The sequence below is a fragment of the Equus quagga genome, chromosome 11, assembly GCF_021613505.1.
Source record: "Equus quagga isolate Etosha38 chromosome 11, UCLA_HA_Equagga_1.0, whole genome shotgun sequence".
Taxonomy (NCBI): Eukaryota; Metazoa; Chordata; class Mammalia; order Perissodactyla; family Equidae; genus Equus; species Equus quagga.
Window position 1 is genome coordinate 109,148,966 of NC_060277.1, and position 10,857 is coordinate 109,159,822.

Here is a 10,857-nt window from a genome sequence, read left to right on the forward strand (position 1 = left end):
TCCGTGGCTCATACATGCTTCAACAAATATTTCAGATGCTCAGGGGTCTAGGGGCACAGTGAGTGCAGCATTAAAGTCTTCGCTAGGACTCCAGGGCCCTCCTTCTAGATGGGACACCCACCCTAATGTCTCCAACCTCTGGAAACCCAGAAGAATCCAGAGACTGTCTGGGGGACGTTGCGCAGCTGCCGATCTCCATACCCCTGTGCAGGTACCAAGAGCCCTTGAAGCCCACTCCCGCCAGCTCATTTCCTTCCGCAAATATCTGTTGAGTTGGCTACCATGCGCAAGGCACGGTCCTATCCTGTCCTGTCCTGTCCTGTCCTTCCTGTCCTGTCGTCACCTCTGAGCACAGGTAGAGTGGCAGGCATTCCACAGATCCTGCACGGTAGTTTCCCAAACTTGTTTGATTGCGGGCATCATCTTGGGGCGCTTGTTAAAATGACAGACTTCCAGTCCCAGCCCCGGAGAAGCTGATGCAGGAGGTGGGCCCGGCACCCCAGGTGTCTGTGACATCAGCCAAGCTTGGGACCCTAGCTGGAGACCTAGGTGGGTTGCACACCGTGCCCACCGCTGACCTCACGGTCCTGTAGAGGCTGCTCGGGAGAGTTGGAGGAGCTGGATGACTGGCGAACAGGGGAAGCTTTCAAACAATCACCTCCTGACCTCTCTGGGCACTGCGGTGGAGGCAGGGTATGTGGGGCAGAAGAGGGAAGAGTCAACCTCAGGCTGGTCCCCCAACACCTCTCAATGGCTGAGGCTCCATTTGGGGTCAGGCCAGATGTCCTTTTGGAATTTTCAAGGGCTCTGTGCATCCTCCTCCCAGAATTCCTCAAGGACAGAGGTCAAGTGGGACTGAGATGGGGGCCCAGGGCTGAGGTCCAAGACCCCCCCAGCCACTTGTCTGTGCCATTTCCTGTGTCTGATAGCAGGGACGGCCCCCTCACCCAAGCCACTGTGACTTCTGTCTTGACCTGAGGACCACGTCCACCTTTTCAGTGATCTTTTGTTTTCCTGTCATTGTTTTCATGTTTCCCGCTAAGCCACGAACTCCTGGAAAGGAGAATTGTTGTATTTTTATCTTCATGTCCCCATCTTTGGGCCCGCGACTTGGCACAAGGTAGGTTAGCCATTAAATATTTGTCAAGTAAACAAATAAACGATGTCTGGGCGTAGAGTGCCCCCTGGTGGAGTCCGAGAGTAGGGCAGCATCTCAGATCTTGGCTGGAACAGTCAACCCGGAATAACCAGTCCTGGTCCCCTGGTTCTGGGCAACCCATCCACGTGTGAGGTCACATGGCCCTGGGGAAGGCACAGGGCTCCCTGAACAAAGTCTGGTGGGGAGGGGCAGGCTGGGCCTTTGAAAGGAGAAGTCCTAGCTGACAGGAAGAGGAGTGAGGACCAGGAATGCTGTTCTGTTGGCTTCCCAAATTGTTAGACATTTGGGAAGAGGCACAAGCTGCCGTGAACACAGCGGTGACCATGGCAGGTGTGATAAAGGCCATGCGGATACAACAACCCAAACCTTTATGGAGTGTGGACATGAGGGAGTTGTGTAATTATTATCCCCATTTTACAGGCGGAGAAGCTGAGGCTCTGGGAGGTTAATAGCTCAGCCAAGGTCACAGCGCTTGTCCGCAGCAGGGCGGGGATTCAGATCCAGGCAGTCAGAACCAGAGTCCATGCTCTTACCACTCCCAGCATCCATTCATCCATTCAATCGTTTATCCATTCATTCATTTTGATCCAACTTTATGAATCTGATCCTGTGGAAGAGTTGGGGCCAGGACACCAGGTCCCACAGCCACAGGCCTTGCTGTCACATGGAGTCCTCCTGTGAGAAGCCCCTCCTTCTCTGGGGAGAATTTTGGGGGTCCGGGGTAGAGTGTGGCTCCCAGAAATCAAGTCCCCGGTTGATTTCTGCACTTCCTCCATCGCTCCTGGGTGTGTCCAGTGTCTGTCTGGAACCTCTTTTCTCCCCTGCAGCATCCTGCATCTCCCCCTTCCTCAGGGCAGGGGTGCCGTGCCAGGGCTCCACCCAGCCCAACTGAGTCAGCACCTCAGCGAACAGTTGGGTAGGGAAAAGGGGGAGGGAGGTTGGGGAGGTGGCTCAGGCATTGAAAAAACTCTGCAAGAGGTTCTCATAAGCATCCAGGGTTGAGCCCCTGCCAGCTTCTGTGTAAGCAAGTGTGGTCAGCGGGATTGGGAAGCCGTATCAGGATTGTGCCCCTTTCTGCTCCCCCCCACCGGGCCCCACAGCGCTGTGCTCTTTCTTCTCCACCCCCCCAACCCCCCCCCCCGCACACACTCTGACCCCTGGAGCTGCCCCTGATGAAAGTCGAGCCTCCTATTCTCTAGAGCTGAAAACCTCAGCAGCGTTTAAGGTCTCATCCCTGGGTCCTCCTCCCCCATGTTCGGGCAGGGGTTCTTGTCAGCTGGTTGTCTTGGGGTGGTGCGGCCTCAAACCCAGAACCTTGTGGTGGAGAACCTTACCCAGAGAGGAGGGCAAGGAGACGCGAGACCCGCTTCCCCGTCTCTGACTTCCTAGGCCCGGAGGTGAGGCTGCTGTCCCCGCCCCCTCCACTTGCAGCCTCTGCCCTGCGCCCCTTCTAGAACAGTTCAGCCATGGCGGGAAGTAGAGTAACATCCTGCTCACCGTGATGGGGCAGCTGGACAGTCCCGGGTCAGCCTCAGAGCTGGGGGTCTGATTGGGCATCTGAGTACCCCTGGCTCTCCTTGGCAACAAACCAGGAACTCAAGAGAGCCCGGAGGCTGAGCCCTGGCATCCTTCATCCCTCCTGGGTGGCCTGGTCTATGGGCTGGACCCTGTCCTGTTTCTTCCCCTGTGACCTCTGCCCGATCTCCTTTCACCTTCTCCTCCACAACAGGTTAGCCATCCTGCTTCTCTGAAGCCCCCAGATCCTCTTTCCAAGGGCCTGGAGCCTTCCTCCTTGTTCCTGGTGTACTGGAAGGATCACTGTCACACACCTGGATTGCACACATAAATCTCTCCACTTCCCGACTTGGGAAGATGGGAACAGTGATCTGCCCAAGAAAGCCGGCAGTTGTAGCAATCACCAACAGATGGCGATAGGGGCTGCTCGTGGCCGGACAATTCTGGTTTAAAATTTACTCATTTTAAATGAACTATATTTAAAATAAATAAATAAATGCTTAATTCAATAAGCTTTAGTAAATTTACGGGGTTGAGTAACCAATACCATAACCCAATTCTTTTTTTTTTTTTGAGGAAGATTAGCCCTGAGCTAACATCTGCTGCCAATCCTCCTCTTTTTGCTGAGGAAGACTGGCCTTGAGCTAACGTCCATGCCCATCTTCCTCTACTTTATATGTGGGACGCCTGCCACAGCATGGCGTGATGAGCAGTGCTAGGTCCGCGCCTGGGATCTGAACTGGCAAACCCCTGGCTACTGTAGTGGAACGTGTGAACATGCCACCTGGCCGGCCCCCAGAACCCAATTTTAGAACATTTCCTCAAACTTGGTATTGACATCGTTTCTAAGTGAATTTGTCCTTAAAGTCCAAGAGTTTATGAGATTTCCCCTGCTGGGAAGGAGGGAAGGCACCCTTCCCATAACTCTACCTCGGGTCTCCTTACCAGCCTGCGCTATGAATTAACAATTTTGTAAATCTTGTAATTGTCTGAAAAATAGTCCAGTTTTGTTGCCCTATATGTGTGTGTTGCATGTTAAAGGCTTTGACTTGTTAAATGCTCTGATTTTCATTCATCCTCTCTTAGAATCTCTTATTTCGTGATATACTGAGACTTGGAAAATGGAAGCGGGCCCACCTCCCTGGATCTCAGCAAGGCCCAGGGAACCAGAAAGAAACGAAGAGAGCACGTGAGGCTCCCGGCAAGCCAAGGACACACATTTGGTTCCACTTTCTTTCTTTCTTCTTTTTTTTGAGGAAGACTAGCCCTGAGCTAACATTCGCTGCCAATCCTCCTCTTTTTGCTAAGGAAGACTAGCCCTGAGCTAACCTCCGTGCCCATCTTCCTCTACTTTATATGTGGGACGCCTACCACAGCATGGCTTGACAAGCAGTGCCATGTCTGCACCTGGGATCTGAACTGGCGAACCCTGGGCCGCCAAAACAGAACGTGCGAACTTAACCACTGGGCCACCAGACCAGCCCTGGCTCCACTTTCATTGACAGGTAGCACCTATAATCCTCACCTGCTGCCTTGGAACAGGGATGGAGACACAGCCCATCTCTAGTTGGCACTCACCTGTTACAAGGTCCTTCGGACCCTTGGCTTGCCTGAAACACACACATTCAACCGGCTTCTGGGAACGTCTGTGGGCAGGCTGCTGTGGTGCTGAGACACATGAACAGCAGGATCAAGATGGGTGTGTGTGTGTGTGAGGCAGCTTCTGGCCTTCCTGAGGGCTTGGGAGGTGGGGTCATCCCCAGAGTGTCAGAAACTCACATATTCAAGCTCAGGGCCAAATGTGCCCACTCTTAGCAGTTTTAGAACCGACTGCGTGCTCGTTCATCCAGCCCCTACCCTTTGTCAGCACAGGGCCAAGAGCCAACAGGACTGCTGTGCGTTTGTCCAGCCTGGGGCAGTCCCTTGGGTGTTGAAGGAGGAGGTGGCGGTGGTGATGGGGAGGCCAGGGTAAGCGGGGACTCCCTGGCAAGTTTGTCAGTTTGGGTTCTCAAGGCCCAAATTGCCCAACATCCTCTTTCTCATTATGCTCCTGGGTCAGCCATTCGGGCGACTTCCACTGCCTTCTCAAAGCCACTCACTCCCTGCCCAGTGTGGTCACCCACCTCGTGAGTCATGGTACAGTGGACAGAAGTCTGGGGTTTAATACGGACATCTCTCTGAGTTCTGAGGAGCAGAGACTGACACACACACATGGTTGGAGTTCCGTAAACAACAGCTTGAGTAATATATAAACAAATTCACATCTCTGGTCTCGTGGGAGGCTTTCCGGGAAGTGGGCGGGGTGAGCGGTGGCATTCTCACTTCCCAGAAGGAGAAAGTGACGGAGAGAGGACGTGCATGCGGCTAGGATGCAGCTCAGGACAAGGACACAAAGACCGGACCTTCCCCCATGGTGTACTGTGCTGTCCCCACTGTCACAGTCAGGGGTCCTCCTGTGGCTGGCTCCCCTCCCCCGCCTCCCACCCCAGCCCGCTCCCTGGAAAGATGCCAGGGTATGACCTGTGATTCAGGAGACAGCGAAGGCCAGGGCTGGGAGGCGGCTGCTCCCTTAGACGCTGCCATCTTTGTGCACCCTTGGGGAGTGGGGGGGGGGCGTTGATTGACGAGCAGCTTTGACGCTGCCAAGACCTCCCCTTCCAGGCGTGCAGATGGCCGGCCTCTGCTTGAGCCTAGTTTTTGTCGCTGTGTAACTCAGGGGAAGTGCACAAACCTTAAGTGTTCGGTCGGATGGTTTAACACGCTGGCACCATCGCAAGTTCTATGCCTTTCTTCGCCAGGGGGTGGAGTTTGGCAGGAAGACGAGGCGGGCCTTGCTGCCATAGTCCTGGTTTCCCTTCCCCGACAAGTGCGCTGGGCATGTGAGCCTGGGGCTGTGGCGGCTGCCGTGGTCCCTGCTTTCGTGAAGTCGTACCATGAAAACAAAGGCACGCAGTGCGAATGATCAAGTACAGGCGCAGGCAGGGGACAGGGCTGCGGGAGGCCTGAGAAGGCACGGGCATCTTCTGAGGAGACGACTTGAGGAGTCATCCACAGCCCTCCCTCTGTGGATACCCCAATCCCTGTGACCGTCACATTTTAAAAAAAATATATAATCTACCAATTACAGATATGATATGAAGGTAAAGGCATAGTTTTTTGGGTTTTTTTTTAAGGTAGACTTTTTGATTAGGAAGCTTGGCCTTGAGCTAACATCTGTTGCCAATCTTCTTTTATTTTTCTTCCCCCCCAAAGCCCAGCACGTCATTGTGTATCCTAGTTGTAAATCATTCTAGTTCTTCTATGTGGGATGTCGCCACGGCATGGCTTGATGAGTGGTGTGTAGGTCTGCACCCAGGATCTGAACTGGGGAACCCCAGGCTGCTGAAGCGGAGCATATGATCTTAACCACTTGGCCACAGGGCCAGCCATGACTGTGACATTGACGAAGCCCCAAGACTGTCTCTTCAGGGAGAGCCAGGAGCAAGCACCAGGTGGATGCTCCCTCCTGAGCCCACCCCCTGGGTGCTCCTGCTGAGCTCCGCAGACCCCTGTCAGACCAGGTTTCAATCCTGGGTCCTCTCTCCAGGCACCTGTCATGGGGGTCAGGGCCTGCACGGAGCGGTGGCTCTGTGGATAGGAAGCCTTGGGGAGTCCTCCAGAGGACAGTGAGGGCTCTTAGGCCTCTGGCCAAGACTGCCACCTGTCTGCTGACCCACAGCTTCCTCTTCCTCTCCGTCTAGACCACAGCGAGCCCAGGACTAAGCAGGAGAACACGTTACGGACAGTCATGACCAGCTGATTGTGGACTGTGGCCCCGGGACCATGGGATGCACAGTTCCACGTTGTTGGGTTGATCAAGCTGCCCGGGGCCCTGGAGGGTCCCATCATGCTAGAGTAGCTTCCCCAGAGTTGGGCAGCAGGGTGGGGTGTGGGAGTCCCCGAAAGTCCAGCAGGCAGGCAGGCCAGGCCCGACTGGGCCAGGTCAGGCCACGGATGCTGGTCTCACACAGGATCCTGGAGAAGAGAAAGCAGGCGCTCCCAGTGCTCCGCCCTCGTTTCCCGCTGCCTTTCCCCAACTGCTTCTCATTCAGAGCCGGTCCCTTTGCCTCAAGGATCTTGCATCTTTTAACAGCACCCCGACAAAACCACCACAGTTCCTCCCCTCCCCTCTCATCACCAGCTCACCAGGCTGTCAAGTTCTTCCTCCTTCTGCAGCCACAGCTGTGCGGGCCACCTCCTGCTTCTCAGCCCTCAGTGCCCAGCCTCTTGGCCCCTTGGCCGCACCCACAGGGGACAAGGCACACCCTGAAGCCCCCTCGCCTGAGGAAGAGGCGGAGCAGATGGGGAGCCGCACCCTGCCCTGGGGAGAGGGCGGCTCTGAGACCCTGCTGCCTTGGAGAGGGAAGTTCTGCTGAGAGCTCTACAGCTCAACCACTTCCAGATCTTTTCTGGGGCCCCTACAGTTTGCAGGACTCAGTGCTGCTGGAGCAAGTCTGCCCAGACAGCCCCCCCCCGCCACCGTCCACACCGCTCCCCACCGGCCTCCGAGCACATGCGTCCACCCTGGGAAGAGACTCCGGACCTGAGGAGAGGTTTAGCGGTTGCAGGACCCCGCCTGAGAAGGGGGCTCCGCCGTCGGGTTTGATCTGCCCTGTGTCACATCTGCTGGTGGTTATTAGGGAGCCGCCGGGAAAGAGCCCTTCCGTAATTTTCTGACATCATGGAGCAATTTTGCATCGTTTTGTTTCTTCCTTGGTGTCTGTGGGCCGGTTGGGGCGAGCAGGATGATGTGATGGGATCAATTCCCCTGGCCCTTTCCTCTCCCCAGTTGTTGGGGTGTTTCTCTGTTCCTAAGGAGAATCACACCCCAGAGGCTGTTTGCACAGCATCCCTCTCCCTAGCCAACCCTCTTTTCCTGTGCCTTTCATTAAAGTAAAGATGCATGCCCTTAGGAAAAAATTGGCCTAAGGACATCATTGTCTCACATTTGAATATTTTTATAAATATTACATGTTTTATTCCCACAAAGGAGCTATTATTATGGAAATTTTACAGGAGGCACAGGTTTTGCTCAAGGTCACGCTGGAGGTAAGTGGACGAGCCACAGGAGAACCCAGCCTCCTGCTTCTGAGTCTGCTGCGTCCCTCTTTTGGCCTTGACATTCAAGACCATGGCAATGCCTTGTCCCCATGAGTAATCAACAATCATTCTATTGCAAAAGAAAAGAAGAGAGTTCTATTCGAGTCAAACTGAGGACTATAGCCCAGGAGTCGCAGTCTTTGCAAGGGAAGAAAGTGCTCTGGACAAGAGCGGTTTTCAGCACAAAGAAACATCCATCAACATGATGAGTACATTCTTTCAAGCGTTCACAGAGATATTTTGTTCCAGGTTAGCATGTACATAGTGGGTCAACAGACTCTGGTATCACGAGAAGGGAGACTTATCTTCAAAGAGTATTGGCCTCACGAGAAGGGAGGCATCAATTCTTATCTTCAGAGAACACAGTCTTTACTTTAGGATAATGATTAAAGCAGATGTACAGTGTATGTTTAACAGGCTGTAAGTGTGGCTTCTTTGGTTCAAATAAAATTTAGGCCAAATCAAGTTTAAAGCAGTATGGTTTTCCCATACACCTCAATATATACCATTTTCTTATATCATTTTACTCTTTTGATCAATAATCTTTTTTTTTTTTTTTTGAAGATTTTATTATTTCCTTTTTCTCCCCAAAGCCCCCCGGTACATAGTTGTATATTCTTCGTTGTGGGTTCTTCTAGTTGTGGCATGTGGGACGCCGCCTCAGCGTGGTCTGATGAGCAGTGCCATGTCCGCGCCCAGGATCCGAACCAACGAAACACTGGGCCGCCTGCAGCGGAGCACGCAAACTTAACCACTCGGCCACGGGGCCAGCCCCTTGATCAATAATCTTTTGATAGAAAGCATTGATGATCAGAAAATTGTCCCTTGATGCCAGGGTGATTGCTGCCTGCCCCGAGTCCATCATGTCCCTTGGAGCTGGGCTTTATTTTAATTGACTTGCCCAGTTATCCACATTGGGGTAAATAGTCAAATATAACTGATAATCATAGAAGTATGCACTGACAGGGGAAGCATATTTATGGGTGATATATACTTTCAATTAAGTCAAATTGTTTCACAAATATTGTACATGTGCTTTTCTATGACCTTCTACAATAACATTGTTTATAACGTTTATAGAACAACCATAGTAACAGTAATAAGAAACCAATCAATAATATTTGAAGTGGCCACATCTGAGCAATAAGGAAGCAGTCAGGAAACTAGTGTTACACACAATTTTTGTGAAAAGAATCAAGTCCTTTCTTTGCTCAGAGTTGCAAGATTGATCAATCATCTCAAGTCGCTGAGCAACCATCACTCTAGCAGCAGAGACAGACGTACAGCATCATGAAATGCAAATCATTACCAGGTTAAAGGTGGCAAAGTTTGAACAAATCAGAGCAATAATCATTAGTAAGGCCTGCAACTCTGATCTCAAAATAGCTCTGAGCCCAGAGGGTAACCAACCAAACAGGTCAAAGTGGTCTAGGAGGCCAGCAGTGTGACCTATGTTGTTGAGGATTTATGGTATCTTTCATGACCTTTAGCTCTTGTTTTAAGCGACCGATCTCATTTACATAGAAGCCACATTCTTCTCCCAGGAGTGCACAAGTGCCCCCTTGTTGAGCAGCCAGGATGTCAAGAGCTCCTCGACTTAGATGGACGACTGCTGCCAGACCGTCCATTTGGCTCTGTTGATATTCGATAGCTTGCTGGGTGGCATTGAAGGTTGAAGCCATCACGAGGGAGAGGTTACAAAAGGCCTTTTCAAGGTCAATTACCCCATAAGTGGGAAATAATGCTCTAGCAAAGTCATAGCCCATTCCTGTTTTAGCTATAATTGGGTTGTCTGTAGGATGTCCCTGAAGGTCATAGTTTCTTTCACCTCTCTTGAGTTGATATGAGAATGCACTGAGATTTGGGATATGAGCAGTGGAGGGAAGGTTTTTTGTTTTTGTTTTTGGTTTTTGTGAGGAAGATTGGTCCTGAGCCAACATCTGTTACCAATCTTTCTCTCTCTTTTTTTTTTGCTTGAGGAAGATTGGCCTTGAGCTAACATCTGTGCAAATCTTCCTCTATTTTATGTGGGACGCCACCACAGCATGGCTTGATGAGCGGTGCTAGGTCCACGCCTGGGATCCGAACCTGTGAACCTCAGGCTGCCAAAGCAGAGCACGCGAACTCAACCACTATGCCACAGTGCCAGCCCCAAGATTTTTTTCTAATGGCAGCATCAGGGGTGAGTGCTACTATTCCACTTCATCCTTTCTAGGAAATGGAGAGAGTGGAAAAAATATTGGAGCCGCACAGAAAAATGTATCCAGTGTTTTCGAGAGATAAGGCATAAGTGGGTCCCTGTGCCCAGACTCTCTTGTTAGGTTCCAAAGAGGGAATCTTCTGGCCGGCCCAGTGGTGCAGCAGTTAAGTGCACACGTTCTGCTTTGGCAGCCCGGGGTTCGCCGGTTCGGATCCCCAGTGCAGACATGGCACAGCTTGGCACGCCATGCTGTGGTAGGCGTCCCACATATAAAGTAGAGGAAGATGGGCACGGATGTTCGCTCAGGGCCAGTCTTCCTCAGCAAAAAGAGGAGGATTGGTGGCAGATGTTAGCTCAGGGCTAATCTTCCTCAAAAAAAAAAAAAGAATAAAAAAAAGAGGGAATCTTATGGGCAGAAATGTAATCTTTCTCACAGAGGACACAGTAGTTAGGACTAGTAGTGTTGTGACAATGGTTATAGGAACAGCGAAATTTTCTACAACTTTGAAGCAAAAGATGAGATTGATTTCAGCTGGTTGAATTTTGTTGTCAATTGTTGAGTGTCATTAAGGCTATTATAGTTTTTACTTAATTTCCACCATTCTCCTGATTTTTGATCTATACTCCAATGGGTGCCCATTAAAGGGAATATGTCAGATTCCCAATTGCCAGTTCCATTATTCTGGGAGTCTCCCCACCATAAAGACACATCAAGGGAAGCAACATCATAATGGTTTTCTGAACCCCAGCGAGGTGTGAATTCATGATCAGTGCAATCGTAGAGAAGGGTGAAGTTACAAATATTAAATAAGTGGTAAATAACCCGGAGTTTTTCCAGTGCCAT